Source organism: Cibotium barometz, chromosome 63 (assembly GCF_041138505.1).
Source record: "Cibotium barometz isolate CiBa-2024 chromosome 63, ASM4113850v1, whole genome shotgun sequence".
NCBI classification, from domain to species: Eukaryota; Viridiplantae; Streptophyta; class Polypodiopsida; order Cyatheales; family Cibotiaceae; genus Cibotium; species Cibotium barometz.
Genome location: NC_141108.1, coordinates 21,707,071 through 21,722,801, shown reverse-complemented (window position 1 = coordinate 21,722,801; position 15,731 = coordinate 21,707,071). Strand labels below are relative to the sequence as shown.

General features: G+C 51.7%; 1 protein-coding gene across 2 annotated transcripts in view; it reads left to right on the top strand.

Annotated features, from left to right (window-relative positions):
- Nucleotides 1–15,731, top strand: part of LOC147603837 (plant cysteine oxidase 4-like) — a 39,339-nt gene that overhangs the window by 1,861 nt on the left and 21,747 nt on the right. The window lies entirely within an intron of this gene.

Sequence of the window (15,731 nt, the reverse complement as noted above, 5' to 3'; positions counted from 1 at the left end):
AGAGCTAAAAGAAATACAGAGAAACACCGTCCTGCAAGTCTCAAGAAAGCGTGTGATGTCTGGGCTGCATGTATGCTCAAACCTTGCCCAATGGCAAAAGCGCAGCGAGGGAAAGAGAATTTTGTAGGCTGAGATCTACCCACATACCTGCATCAGAGTATACAATAGAGACACCTTCTTTATGCTCCCAAAAAAAAAAAGGGTGTGCATGCGTTTTCCCAAAAAAGCGTTTTCCTTACTTGTTCAAATATGTGCGCCCATCAAAAATACCCTCGCGGTTTTTTATTCCACATGTTTCCCATAAGAAACCTTAACATGCATGCTTTTTCTTAGCAAAAAAAACCATACTAGTGCCTCTAAAAGAAATGTTTTTTTGCCAAAAACAGGGATTTTATGCCTTTTTTAAACCTCGCATGCCTTCTCCCTTCTACAGCTGTTCTTCCCTCTTGTTGGCGACCTGATTCTGCAGCAGCAGCACTACAGGGGTAGTGCACTATCCCTGTATGGCTTCTCCCTTCTACAGCTGTCCTTCCCTCTTTGTTGGCGACCTGATTCTGCAGCAGCAGGGGTAGCGCACTATCCCTGTATGGCTTCCATGTGGGCATCCGTGCAGTGTACAGCCTGCTGCCCGGGACTTTCTGCTGCGTGCTGCTCTATCCATGCTTTGGTTGGCCCGAATTCAGCCCATGTTGTGCAGCTCCTTGGTTGATCACTTGTACACCCGCCATACACAACTTCAGCCGTAGATATGTTCACACATGTGCACTGCTTTTCTGCAGTCCAGAGCAATGCTCATAAGTGAGCCTTTGAGCCATGCTCATACCCAAGCCTCTAAATCTGAAGCGGAGAACATGCCCTGTTCTTGCTATAGTGCAGTGCCTGATACAATTTGGAGGCCAACTCATTATGACTATTTAAGGTTTTCCCAAGCATCTTCACCTTTGCTCGGAAGGCTTTGAAGGGGTGTTTGTTGGGATGAGTCACATGTGTGTGTCCCTTCGTGTGTGAACCCTTGTTTGTGGGTCCATATGTGTGTGTGTGTGTGTGTGTGCGTGAACAGTCCCTAAAAAGGTTATTGTGTCTGTATGTGTGTATGAACAACCCCTAAAAGGGTTATTGTGCTAGTGGTGTGTGAACGCACTCTTACGAGTGGCTAAGATAATGTTAGAAGTCATCTCTTGTCTATTTTCTGCACTTGCTCTTGTGTTTCCAGATTTGGTCATCATCTCCGCTGTGTATTCTGACATGGTATTAGAGCCCTAGTCTCTTGATAGTTCTTGGGATTTGTGTGAGCAAGAGGGGAACTGTTGTGTTGCTGATTGGTGGACTGTTTTGGACTCTTCGGAAAGAGGAGAAGCAAGAGGAAGGTGGGCTGATTTGCTGGACAGCCACTTGCAGGTTAAGTTCTTCTTTGTTCCCACCCACCCACCCTTTTTCAGAGTACATCCCCGCAATGGCAGATTTGTTAGAGATGGCCGAGAGGCATGTGAAGATCCCTACACTCCCCACGTTCCCGGTGGACCGTCAGTTGGACGGGAACAACTACGGCATATGGAAGGTTATGATGGAATCTGTTCTGGAGTCTTACGACCTTGCTGATTTCATCGTTGTTGGGGTTCCACGACCGGAAGTAGAGGAAGGGGAGTTAACGTCAACCCGAAAGGACCGGGAAGCACAGGCACAGTTGTGGGATCGTGTCAACGCCAGGGTCCGTTCGGCTTCTCTTTACAACAGGGTATCGCCCATGAAGAGGATTCCCTTGGAAGTACAGATGCGGGTTATGAGCCCTGCAAAGTCGTCGACGATGCGGGAGCATATTAACAAGCTGCAGGCTCTTTAGCAGGAAGTTCTCCAAGCTAGGAAGGAGAGATCATCAGAGGACATGGCCATAACGTTGCTGTTGCATTTGCCCTCTCAGTACTCAGCATTCTACTCGTCTTTGATTACCAATGGCAGGCTCAGTACCATTACTTGGGAGGAGCTTGTGCCCATGGTCTTGGACCAGGAGGAAAGATTCTCGAACCCTCCTCAGGGTGGAGGTTCGGAGGCCTTAACTAGTGGACTACCATGAGAGCTACACTAAATAATGGGGAACTAATGTAAACAAGATCACCCTCCTAACCAAGATAATGTGCATAAAAGGTGACGAGGAGCCCAATGGATCCAAGCAAGGCAAGCTCTGGTGAGCTACACGATGTAAAAAATAAGATTAAGGTAGAGGAATAGAAAGAAGCATAGCTCAATGGTCGAAAGGCCGTAACAAGGGCAAAAGGAAGGCTTCACCGGAGAAGTCTTCTGAGAAGAAGTCCGACGCTAACCGCGAGAAATTGAAGGCAGAGAGGACTTGTAATGATTGTGGCGAGAAAGGCCACTGTTGGAGGAAGTGTCCCAAGCGGAAGACCGAGAAGGGTGGAGATTCCTCAGCAACAATCATGAAGACTCCGGCTTTTGTGCACTTGGAGGTGATGGACATCGATGCTTCATTTTCTTCAGGCAGGGAGGAGGTTGGAGGACTCGTCGCAACGGATACTCGGAAGTGGATTCTAGACAATGGTGCTTCCAGGCACATGACTCCTTCCTGTTTAGATTTACAGGATCTCTGCAGGTATTCTGGTCACATTCTTACTGGGGATACATCCACTATCCCAGTTCACAGTGAGGGCAGGTTGGAGATAGTTCCCGATGGCAGAGGGGGGAAGCATTCCTCCCAGGTGTTGTATGTTCCTACACTTGGTTTTCATCTGTTGGTCAGTGCATCAGGTTTGCAAGATTGGCGTACGGGTGGAGTTTGATGAGCATTTTGTTGCTCTCTGGGACAAGGCAACATGCTAGGTAGTTTGGGAAGGCAGAGTGGAGAATGGAGTTTACACGCTTTCAGTACTCTCTCTTCCAGGTCCTCAGTTTTGTGATGAGTGGCAATCTGGTAATGGCCACTTAAGTGTGGATACGTTATAGGTGCAGGCTTTCTGGGACCAGATGGAGGATAGCTTGCCAGTTGATTGCAACAGTTGGCAGGAACTTTCCAAGACTGATGTTGGTGGTTCTTGTGTTCGTTAGTCAGAGGAAACTGAACAGGTAACTTATGCTCTGATGTCTTGTAGCATTCGGGACAAAGAAACTCTTGTTGTCACCAATTGGCCGACCATTTGGTCCATCTCCAGATTTGTGTCTTTTTCACTTGAGGCCAGGCTGGTGTCTCATGTGAAGGGGCCAATATTTTGCATAACATGGACGGGAGCTCCCGCCTCCACCCTGCACTGCGCGCCCGCCTGTTCGCCCCCCTCCCTCTGTCGCTTGTTCGCCCCCCCCCTCTCTGCCTGTTCGCCCCTCCACCCCCCGCCTGCCTTCGCCCCCTTCTTCTCGCCGTTGCGCCCCCTCCTGCCTCGCTGCTGCGCCTCCCCCCTCCTCGCCATTTCGCCCCCCCCTCCTAGTCGCCTCTTCGTCTATTCGCCCCCCCCCCCTCTTCGCCTGTTCGCCCCCCCTCCCCTTTGTCACCTGTTCGCCCCCCACCTCTCCGCCTGTTCGCACCTGCCTCCCGTCAGCAGCGCCCCGCCTCCCCTCCCTTTCACGTTGTTGCCGCCCCCTCCTTAGGGCTTCTCCTTCGTTTTCGCCCCCTCCCTCCTCTTTCGTGCTGTTTTTCACCCCCAGGGGGTTTTGTTTTTCTTCATTTTCATCCGGTCTTCCGCCTCTTTGTGTGCAGCCCGCTTCTTGCAGGTTTTCCGCTTTCGCCTCGCCTTCGCTTGAGCTTCAGACTCTGATGGAGACTCCTCCCGCCTCGCCTCAGAGGGACTCACCCGCAGCCCCCTCGCCCGCCCCCGAGGACATCCCCATCAGGCTTTCTCTTTCGCCGGAAGAGGAAGCGAGCCTCACCGCAGAGGTGGAACGCCTCCAGGCTCATTCCACCATCTGCCGTATAGTCGGCACTCGCCCTAGCAGAGGGGAGATCAGGGATCTTCTTCAGGCTCGCCTTCTTGCAGATGTGGGCAAGATCCTGGATGTACAGCTCCTGGGCCGGGGCCATTATCAGATCGAGTTCGATGCCGCCCAGAGCGTTGCCAAGGTCCTTGCCATGAGTCCTCTGGACATCAGGGGTGCTCGGGCTTTCTTCAGACCTTGGCAGCATGGATTTGACCCAGCAGCGGCGAAGCAGGGAGAGCGCCTCTTCCATATTACAGTTTGTTTCCCTGGTCTCCGCCGGGAGTATCTTCCGCTCCTCTCCAGGCTCGGAGCATTGGTGGGCTCGGTACTAGAGACGGGCCCCTCAGCAGCTTCAGTGGTGGCCAGAGCAGCTGGGCTACCTTCGGTCAGAGTGTTGGTGTCTGACATCTCCTCCCTTCCTAAGGTCATTCAGCTACCTAGGATAGGGGGGGGGGTGGATAGATCAGAGAGTGGAGTTCTCGGGGCTCCTGAACCAGTGCTTCATTTGCAGGCAGGTCGGTCATCTGGCCAAGGCCTGCCCTCGCAGGAGACCACCACAGCAACAGGCTACTGATGGCCCGCCCACAGATTCGGCTCGGCAGGCTGCCTCAGGGACGCCTGCTTAGGCCACAGAGACCTCGGAGTGGCAGCCTCGACAGGGGCGCCGCCGAGGGAGACAGGCACAGCAGCACGCCCAGAGACCGCTGCAGCAGCAGCCACAGTCTCAGCCTCACTGGGTTCCCGTGAGGAACAGCTTTGCTCCCCTTCAGGAGGAGACCCCTGCAGCGACCGAGGACCAGGAGATGCCAGCTCCCCCTCCTTCACCCCCCCCACCCCCGTCCCCTCCCACCGCCTCGCTTCCACCTTCGCCTCCTCCCGCCCCCGCTCCGGTTTCGGCAGCGGCTCCCTCTCCACCTCCTTCGCCTCCCCCTCCTCCCCCTCCGCCCGCCTCACCTTCCCGGGAGACCCTGGCAGTTCCCTGGCGCTCACCTGCAGTCCGGAGAGCGCTGAGCACTGACCTCGCTCGAGTATCACAGAGGAGACCTATGCCGATTAGGGCCTCACGGATTTCATCTATCCGCAGTCGGCTGAGTCGCCTTGGCATTAGACAGCGCTCGGAGGCCTTTGATTATACCTTTACACGGCTTTTTGGAGTAGAGGGTCCCCATGAGCCAGCACCCATTCGAGTCCATGTAGTGATACCTCCGGCCCGCGGGGAGGAGGCACTAGACTCAGCGGTGGCCTTCTCGTTCCCTCTATGTGGACCTTGTGATTGAGAGTGGACTCTAGAGCTCGCTCTCAGCACTTTGAAGACTCAGGCAGTTGAGTTTTCTCACCACATGAGCGATCTGGAGGTGACAGATGTGATAGGCCGACTTTGGGAGTTGGCTCATTTTTTCTTGGATCCCGGGAGTGTGGATACCTCAGGGATTCGGCATTTGGTCGTGCGCATAGTGGCAGACTTGGCACGCGACCCTGGATATGTGAGTATACACGAGGTTTCTCTGTCAGAGCAGGAGGCAGTCGCCATGGGCCACAGCCACTGGCGCCTGATCCGGGATTCTTGCAGTACACCGGGTGGGCAGATTCGCAGCCGTTCGGATGGGGACTACTCTCCATCCAAGCCGCTTGCGAAGGCCCGCCGCACGGCTGAGACAGCATCCACCTCAGCAGGGCATCCATGAGGATCATCTCATGGAATGTACAGGGCCTTGGCGGAGCACACTTTATACGCTATCAAGGTTGCTTGAGGCAGGAGCTTCAGAGATGCCTGGTTGGTGGCAGCATTGACATTTTGATGATGCAGGAGCACCACTTGGGTGAGAGCAGGATCCGGAGATATGGTTCGGTGATGCCTGGTAGATGGGACACTTTTTGGTCTGCAGGGTTTGGTCCTTTGGGTGGACTGGGAGGAGTATGCATGGTTATTGCAGATATATGGCGGCAGGCCATTGTGGATCGAGGGATCATTGTGCCTGGTAGAGCACAGTATGTCATTTTGAGGATGCATGATGAGCTATTGGGTGTGCTCAACATCTATGCGCCCAATCATGCTAGTGCCAGAGCAGAGTTCTGGACTCAGGTTACAGATGCATTGCCAGAGGCCGCACATTGGTGTGTTGGGGGAGACTTCAACATGCTTGAGGACCCGGCAGATAGGGTGGGAGGCAGTCATGTTACAGTGCACGGCATGGAGCTTGCAGCTTGGGACCGGTTTTGCATGTCACTGAGGATCACTGATGCATGGCAGCATGGGGCTTTCTCCCGGTCTCAAGACAGTCTTAGTTTCTCTCGGTCGGATCGCCGGCAGGGAGGGACTAATCTATCACGGATTGATCGCTTTTATGTGGGCGATTGGTTAGGGGAGCGAGGAGGCTCCGTCGGCATTCTCGCTGGCACCTCATTTTCAGATCATGCGCCAGTTATATTGACATTGGAGGAGGGGACACGGGAGCCCAGCTTGCAGTTGAGGATCCCAGAGAGGGTACTTGAGATCCCAGTCTCGCTGAGGATATTGAGAGGATCTGGCATGATAGTCAGTGCTCTGACCAGGATGCAGCGGGCCAGTGTGCCCAGGGACTCATTGATCTTAGCTCTTTTCTGCACGCTGCAGCTTTGACACGACTGGGAGAGATTCGCGAGCGGGAGCAACGGCGGCTGAGACGCAGCCTTGCTTCGCTACAGCGCCTTCAGGAGCAGGAGCCTGCATGTGAGTGGGTGGCGTCCCAGTTGAGCCAGGCACGCCAGGAGGTTAGAGAGGTAGAGGAGCAGAGACATGAGTTTTACTATCGTCGTCAGGCCTCTCAGTGGACGCAGCTTGGTGATAGAGTGACTGGGGAGTTTTTTGAGATCACTGGACCCCGTCATGCGCGAGCAGGAGTCCGCCAGCTTGGTAGACCGGATGGATCGGTAGCTACTGAGCTCGGGGAGATCAGAGCCATTGCCATTGCTTTTTATAGTGACCTGCTTTCAGCGGAGCTAGCCACTGAGGATCGAGATGTTTGCAGACAGACTGTGTGGGCCCATGTGCAGAGGAGGGTCACAGACCATATGCGTACAGTTCTAGGTGCGCCTCTGTCAGAGATTGAGCTTGCCGAGGCCTTGAGGGTCCTGCCGCGACATAGTTGCCCAGGGGAGGACGGACTGACGCCGGCCTTTTTTATGCGCTATTGGGACCTTTTGGGGCCAGGCCTCCGCAGGGGCTTTCAGCATGTTTTGGACACTGGGGTGATGCCGCAGAGCTTTTCAGAGGGCTTGATCTATCTTATCCCCAAGGGGGAGGGAGTATCAGATGACATTCGGCATTGGAGGCCTATTACGATCCTCAATACTGTCTACAAGGTCTTAGCAAAGGCCTTGAGTTTGAGGATCCAGCCCTTCCTGGGGGAGTTGATTCATGCTACTCAGACAGGATTTGTCAAGGAGCGCAGTGTCCTTGACAACATCTTTACTTTCTGGGAGGCGACGGCCCGAGCTAGATTTCGCCTGGGCTTTGAGCCGGGATGGATCAGAGGGTTGGCAGCTTTGTATTCCACAGCTCGCAGCCAGGTGCTGATTGCAGGAGGACGGGGGCCGAGTTTTGAGCAGACCAGATCAGTCCGTCAGGGGTGTCCTCTCGCCCCTTTCCTTTTTCTCTTCTTTGCGGAGGCTATGAGTATGTATTTGACGGCAGAGGAGGTTGGTTTGAGAGGACTTCAGCTCCCAGTCCGGGGGTTGATTTGCTTGATGCTGAGTTTGCAGACGACACGGGCTTATTTTTGCATGGCCAAGAGGCCAATCTTATTCGGGCTGAGCAGTCGCTCCAGGTTTTTAGTGCAGCTTCGGGAGCATTGATCAATTGGCGCAAGACAGTGGCCTTTTGGATCAGTAGTGCTCCCACTCCGGCATGGAGCCCGGACCCCGGTTTTAGATGGATTTCTCCAGGCACAGCAGTGCGGTATTTGGGATGCCAGATTGGCCTCGATTTATCACCTGAGCAGCAGATTGCCCCGCTTCTTCTAAGCATTCGAAAGAAGCTATTGTATTGGAGTACAGCTCGACTATCCTTGGCTGGGAGGGTGGTGGTGGCAAATCAGGTGCTGTTAGCGACCATGTGGTACATTACGTCTTGCTGGATTTTCTCGAGCTCTTGCATCAGCCAGGTACAGAGGCTGATCAGGAACTTTCTGTGGTCTGGGCGGGACGGTCAGCCAGCTCGGGCAAAGGTTGCATGGGCAGTTATTACACTTCTGCTGGCTCAGGGCGGTTTGGGCATTATAGATCCAGTCGATCAGAGTAGAGCCTTATTGGGGAAGCTTATTGTTCGGGGGTTGCTTCCAGGCGCTGAGCCTTGGAAAGAGCTCCTCTTGCAGCGACTGCAGGCTCGGGCGCCCCCTGCAGGGGGTACTTGGGCACCAGAGATTCGCTGGATCTTCATAGAGATGAGGAGGACAGGCCTCAGTAGAGGATGGGAGGACAGATTTGCTTTGAGTATCCTGAGAGCTTGGGAGCTGCTGAGACCGGGGCTCTCTCAGCGGCCTCCTTCTTGTGTTGAGGAGCGGGCCAGGCAGCCGCTCATCTGGAGCCCAGCGGTTCGTACGGAGCAGGGTCATATGCTGGGTTCTCGGCCTCGTCTAGCCTGGGGACCTTTAGCGGCAGGCCCAGCTCGTAGTTTTGGAGACTGGCAGGCTTTCTGCAGTCTACCAGAGGAGATCCAGGTGGAGAGGCTGAGCCACTTCAGAGGGGGGTTGATTATGAGGGATGATATTCAGGAGGCACTTACAGAGGAGTGGTTCACACCTCTCGAGCCAGTGGCCCCACGGTGGATGGGAGCCTTTACGCAGTTGGAGATCCTGATTGCTGTCAGAGCTAGCACTGAGGATGGCAGATGCCTCTACTATGAGATTCAGGATGAGGGCAGACTCCAGAGAGTGGAGGTGGAGTCGCCTTTGGTTGCAGAGTGCACCTTCCAGAGGATTCGGGTAGTGGCTGCCGCTTCTCGGAAGTGGCATATTGACCCCGACCCTGCTGATGTGCTCCCGGATTGGCGCATATGGGCATATGCAGCGCGCCCCTTGGCCCGGCTACAGTGGGACCCCGGGGAGTACGAGTGGCATGATCCTTATGCATCCCTTGAGGCCACAGAGATCACCTTTTTCCAGTATACTGTTCGGCTGGGACGGCATATTTTGACGGCGAGGAGGACGGTTTCTCCAGCGGCAGCGGGGCATTGGCGATTGCAGGGACTCTCACAGGAGTTCCTGGAGGATTTCTGGGCTCGGCTCTGGGCTAGTCGGTAGGCCCGCAAGATCTCGGCTTTTCAGTGGCTGGTCGCCCACAGGGGCTCAGCAGTTGGCACTTGGCTTGTTTACAGTGGTCTTCCGGCGGCCTGCGTCCGATGCGGCCACCCTATGGAGACACAGAGACATTGCCTTTGGGACTGCCCTCAGGCACAGCAGATTTGGCTGCGGATACTGCGTATTCTGGCCCCCCTCTCCAGAGGGTATGTTTACGTGGGGTGCCGCTGCTTGGTCGACTTCGTCAGGGCCTGCTATGGGCTATGAGATGGAGCAGGGCAGTCAGGCTATCAGATCTGGTTCCGACACCGGATTTCTCGTCCGCCAGCTGGACACAGGAGAGGGATTTACGATGGGAGCTCCTCAGCAGCCTCACCATCTGGTTCACCTGGAGGGCTCGGTGCTTTACGGCCTTTGAGGGGAGATTAGAGCCACCAGCAGAGACTGTTCGGGGGATTTGGCAGGAGTTGATCCACACCCTGCGAGGATAGTACGACCGCATCCGGGGAGACTCGGATGAGGCGATCTTACGGCGCCAGGCCTTTCACACCACTTGGCGCTGTGGCCCGTTCTACATCTTACACACGGGATCCCCCCGTTGGCACTACAGGCCACCTGTTTGGCTCTTCCCCCCCCCTATTGTATGATTTAGCCGCTCAGTTTTTTATACTGATGCTTGTATTTTGCAGCACCTAGGGAGAGTCTCCCGGGCTGCCATGATGTATTCACTGCTCTTCTCTCTCTTAGGAGCAGGAGAGATCTTTTGTAGCCCTTCGGGCGTTTTTATATAACTAATGAAAGGATCTTTTCTCGGAAAAAAAAAAAAAAACATGGACGGGAGCTAGATTGGTGCCACCCGTGTGTTAGTAGGATGGTGTCGTATGGACGGGAGTCAGACTAGTGTCTCATGTGAAGGGGCCAATATTTTGCATAACATGGACGGGAGCTAGATTTCTGCCACCCGTGTCAGTAGGATGGTGTCGTATGGACGGGAGCCAGACTGGTGTCACCCATGTATGACCTGGACTGTGCTCTATCCATGGGATTGTCACGCCATGGAAGAGCCAGTATTTGTGCCGTGTCTTGCCTATGGGATTGTCACTCCATAGGAAGACCGGGATTTATACTATTTGTCGTGCCATCATTGTGTCCGACAGGAAGTTAGTGCTTGTTCCATGAACGGGAGATATGTCCATGATACTGTTTGCACATGCATTCATGTTTGCATGCCTGGAACTGTCTTCGTGTGACTTGTATTCTTGTGTTTGCCTATTTGACGTGCCACTTACTGAGCGTGGACGCCTGCTGCCAGTGAGTTGTGAAGTTTGCTTTGTCTTCTAACGAGTTTTGTTGCGTGTGAACAGGTGGTGAGTGTATTCCATTTGTTTATTTTATGGCAGTATTTCTAACCTTTGTTTTTATAAGGTTGCAGGTTCACACCCATTAATGAGTGGGCGGCCTTCCCAATACTTTTTGGTGGCCCAAGGGCCAAAAGCTAATTTTGGAGGCTTCAACACTTTTGGAGGGTGGACACGCCTCTCTCTATTCCTCTTGCTTTTTGGGAGAAAAGGGGGCTGGTGGGCTGATTTTACACTTAGTACTTTTAATGTACTAAGTGCACTATGTGTACTAGAGCAAATATACATGTGTGATAGGGGAGTCACACACTCATAGTGTGAGTTGACTTATCCCCACATGTCTCTCTCCCTTCTTCTCTGTGTGTGTCTCCCACATGAAACCCTAACTCTCTTCCTTCAATTGGTATCAGAGCTACTGTTTTTCGTGTTCGTGTCCACCTGTGAAGGCGCCTTGTCTTGAAACTCGGCTTGCTCTTCTGTGTGTTTTCTGGTACTCGTCCCCTCTCCCCCTCTTGTGTCTTGCGTAGAGCCCTGGTTGTGGGAACCCTAGCTTTTCAGCACTGCACCTGTTCGCAGGAGTCTAGACAAGGTGCAGTTATGGCGGAGAAGGGGACCCTTCAAACGAACGCGGATTCCAACCCTTCATTTACAAGGCCCAGCACTGCGACACCAGAGTGCGCAGCAGCAACGTGGTGAGGCCGGAGGAGTGCGGAGCGGAGGGGTTGGGGCTGGTGACCCACCAGCGTGCCGTAAGCCTCTGGACCCGACGTCTTCTGCACCTGTGGAGGTCCCGTCGCCCACTACCTTTCCCGCTCGCAGCAGCAGGTGAGGCGCCTAGAGCGAAGCTCCGCCAGCCTCCGTCGCCGTCCGGCGCCTTTGCACTTGTCACAACGATTGTGGCTGTTGCTCTTTGCCACCTATTCGTCGGGCACCTTCGACGCCTTTCATGCCATTCTGCTCGTCCGCCAGTTCGTGTGCGTGCATGTGCGCCAATGCCCTGCTCGACGCTTCGCCATCCCGCCACCACAATAGACATCGCCAATTGCCCAGCTACATTGCATTGTCGTCTGCCCTCTCAATTCCTGCACAGCAGCATCAGCATCAGCATCAGTACACGAAGCAGCAAATTCGATGCCCCCCCCTTTTCTGCAACAGAAATCAAAAATTTTCAGAGGTACTTGCTTCAATTTTTTGGGATTTGCATGTCCATTTTCATCAATTGAGCAGGTACAGGTCCAAATGGCTCATATTTTGAGCAAAATTGGCAACATTGGGTGACATTGGTCACATTCCGGGTCAATTTGCAGGAAATTGGGTGTCAACATTTGGGGCTTTTGATGTAATTGTGCCATTGGGCATTCATACATGCTGTATGATGTGAGCAATCTCACATTCGGGGTTAAATTGCAGGAAATTGCAGTGCAAATCAAAGGGCTTTTGTGTCAATTGGATTGATTTGCATGCAGGCACTGGCATTTGATGCTTTGGGCAATGTGTTGATGCCTGTCAAGCACTCAATGTGCCAGTAAATCAAGGGGCTTTTATGTATTGGATGTATATGTGGCCAGGGGGAAGCATTGTGAAGACTCTGGATGCCTTTCATGTGCATTAATGTACCATTATGATCAGAAATTGATCTTGAATCAAGGGGCTTTTCAAGATTCTGTGCTTGTTGAGCTTGGCAAAGCAGTAGGGAAGACTTTTATGCCTTGAACCCTCAGAAATCCACTTGCAGTCAAGGGGCTTTTGCTCAATTTCTGTCCGGGACTGTTGTATGCAGTGGTGGGGACTGTCAAGGTCTGATTTTCACTCATTTGGACAGCCAGGAGAGCATTTATTGCTATTGTACTTACTGGTACAGATTTGGTACAACTTTGTACAAGTTTTGGCATGGCTGTACATTGATTTGAGTGAGGAAAAGGCTCATTTTCAGCTGCTGTACTTGTCGGTACAGATTTGGTACATCATTGGTGAGCACTTAGTACTGTTGTACAGTATTTTGGAAGGGGAACATAGCACATCTAAGGTGCTGTCATAAATCTGCAGCAACCAGATTTTGGTGATTTTATCACATTCAGTGGGAGTAGAGTTGCATTCGTGCTTCCGCAGTGGGAGATAAACTTTGGGAGAACAACTGTAAGCACTTTGTGTGCTTTGGTGCAGTGTTTGCACATCTTGCAGGGAGTCAGGCATTGACTGTGTCAAAGGTTGCATATTGCTATGGCAACCGCAGGTGAGAGCTCTTCATTGCTTCACATCAAGAAGCTTGAAGGCTCACATAATTATGACATTTGGCAAACCCAGTGCTATAATGTGTTGCTCCAGAAGAAGCAGCACAAGCCAATCAAAGAAAGGGGTGTAATGCCCGCTTCTCTTACTGCTGAAGAATGGGAAGATATGGATGAGCTAGCAAGATCCACCATCATGTTGTCTGTGTCAAGACTCTTTACTTTTCAGCATACGTGAAGAGAAGACAGCTTGGGGAATGTGGCAAAGATTGCAAGACTTGTATGCCCAGCAAAGTGCCTCAAGCAAAGTGTATTGGTTGAAGAAACTCATAGGTCTTCAAATGAAGGAAGGGGCGTCTATTCTGCCCATCTAAATGAGTTTAATGGTGTTGTCAGCCAGGTCATCAATCAAAAGTTGGCAATGGACGATGAGTTCAAAGCCACCTTTCTCTTATGCACTTTGCCAAAGAGTTGGGACACATTCAGGACAGCCACTAGCAATTCAAATGCCATGCTGTCATATGCAGATGTGGAGGGTGCTCTCCTTCAAGAGGAGATGAACAGGAAGAACAACTCTGTTGGAAAGTCCAATGCAATGAATGCACGTGGGAGATCCCAGCAAAGGGGTAAAAGCCAAGAACGGGGAAGGAGCAAGTCCCGCTCCAAAAAGGACTTGGAATGCCATTATTGTGGCAAGAAGGGACATTTCAAAAAGCAATGCTACAAATGGAAGAATGATCAAAAGGAAAAGGGCAAAGGCAAAGACAAAGACAAAGATGAGGCCAAAGATGCAAAGCCAAAGGGCAAAAGTGGAGTCAAGATTGAAGAAGTCAATGTGCCACATGCAGGTGACAGTGAGGATGAAGTCCTATTCATGTCTTCACTTGATGCCCATTCACTTCATGCAGGAGATGGTCATGGTATGCACTCATGGATCATTGATTCAGGTGCCTCCTTTCATGTCACAGGTTGCAGAGACTTGTTTGTCAGGTATACTGCTGGCAATGAAGGAGTAGTTTATTTGTGTGACAACCATGCATGCCAGATTCTTGGCAAAGGTGATGTGAGGCTTGTGTTTTCAGATGGCTCACAGCTTATGCTCCATGATGTCAGACATGTGCCTAAGATCAAGAAGAACCTGCTTTCTACTGGACAGCTTGATGATGCTGATTATGTTACCACATTTGGTCGTGGAAAGTGGAAGATTAGTAAGGGCTCACTGGTTGTTGCCAGAGGCTCTAAGGTAGACACTCTTTACTTCATGCATGCCGGTGTTTGTCACCATGTTAATGTAAATGCAACCGAGTTGCCGGAAATCTCTATGTGGCATAGCTGGTTGGGACACATGAGTGTCAAAGGAATGGAGCAATTGTCTCGTTTTGGTTACTTGCCTTCTCTAAAGTTCTCAAGTTTTGAGTTTTGTGAGCATTGTATATATGGCAGGCAACTCCAGTGCCCCCACAAGAAAGCTCTTGGATAGAAAGATGCTCAGTTAGAGCTTGTGCATATAGATGTATGTGAGATGCCTCAGCTTTCTTTGGGAGGGGCAAAATATTTTGTCTTTTATTGATGATGCCACACGCAAGGTGTGGGTTTATCCTCTTCGTTTGAAGAGTGATACATTCTCAGTGTTTGAGAAGTTTGTTGCTCATGTTGAGAATCAAACTGGCAAAACACTGAAGGCTTTGCGTTTCGACAATGGTGGAGAGTATATGTCCAAACAGTTTCAGGCTTTTGTGATGCTAAAGGCATCAAGAGGGAGCTCTCTACTCCTTATGATCCTCCACAAAACGGGACAGCAGAGAGGATGAACAGGACCATTCAGGAGAAGGTCCGTTCTATGTTGTCACATGCTGCGTTACCTCATGGTTTTTGGGCTGAAGCTGTTATGACAGCCGTTCATCTTATAAACAGGTCACCTAACACGAGGCTTGGTGGGAAAGTGCCAGAGGAAGTATGGACAAGGAAGCCTCTGTCCTACAAGCACTTGAGAGTGTTTGGTTGCGTTACGTACGTGCACATACGCAGGGAAATATGCACCAAACTTGATCCTAAGTCTCACAAATGCATATTCCTAGGATATGGTGACAGAGGTGAAATGGGGTATAGACTTTGGGATCCAGTGAATAGAAAGATTATAGGCAGCAATGATGTCATTTTTGATGAAACATGCATGTATAAAGAGCCTGCAAGGCAACAGGAGCCTGGCAAAGTCATCTTTGATGATGATGGACATCATGGACAACAACCAAGGGCTGTAAATCAGCCATTACTGTCACCAATTGGCCGACCATTTGGTCCATCTCTAGTTTTTGCGTCTCTTTCACTTGAGGCCAGGCCGGTGTCTCGTGTGAAGAGGCCAGTATTTTGCTGACATGGACGGGAGCCAGACTGGTGCTACCCGTGTGTTAGCAGGTTGGTGTCGTATGGACGGGAGCCAGACCAGTGCCACCCGTGTATGACCTGGACTGTGTTCAACCCATGGGACTGTCACGCCATGGAAGAGCCAGTATTCGTGCCGTGTTTTGCCTATGGGATTGTCACACCATAGGGAGACTCGTGCCTGGAACTGTGTCTTACCTATGGGACTGTCACTCCATAGGAAGACCAGGTTTTTATGTTTTTATGTCGTGCCAGTTTTGTGCCGACAGATATTTTGTACTTGTTCCATGAACGGGAGATATGTCCATGTTACTATTTGCACATGCACACATATTTTGCATGTTTGAAACTGTTTTCGCATGACATGTATTTGTGTGTTTGCGTGCTTGACGTGTTACTTACTGAGCGGGGGCGCTTGCCAGTGAGTCGTGAAGTCTGCTCTATATTCTGACGAGTTTTAGTGCTTGTGAACAGGTGGTAAGTATGTCGCACATGTTTTAATGTTTCAAATTCTAACCTTTTATTTTATAAGGTTAAGTGTTCACATTCACTTAAATGTGGGCACCCAC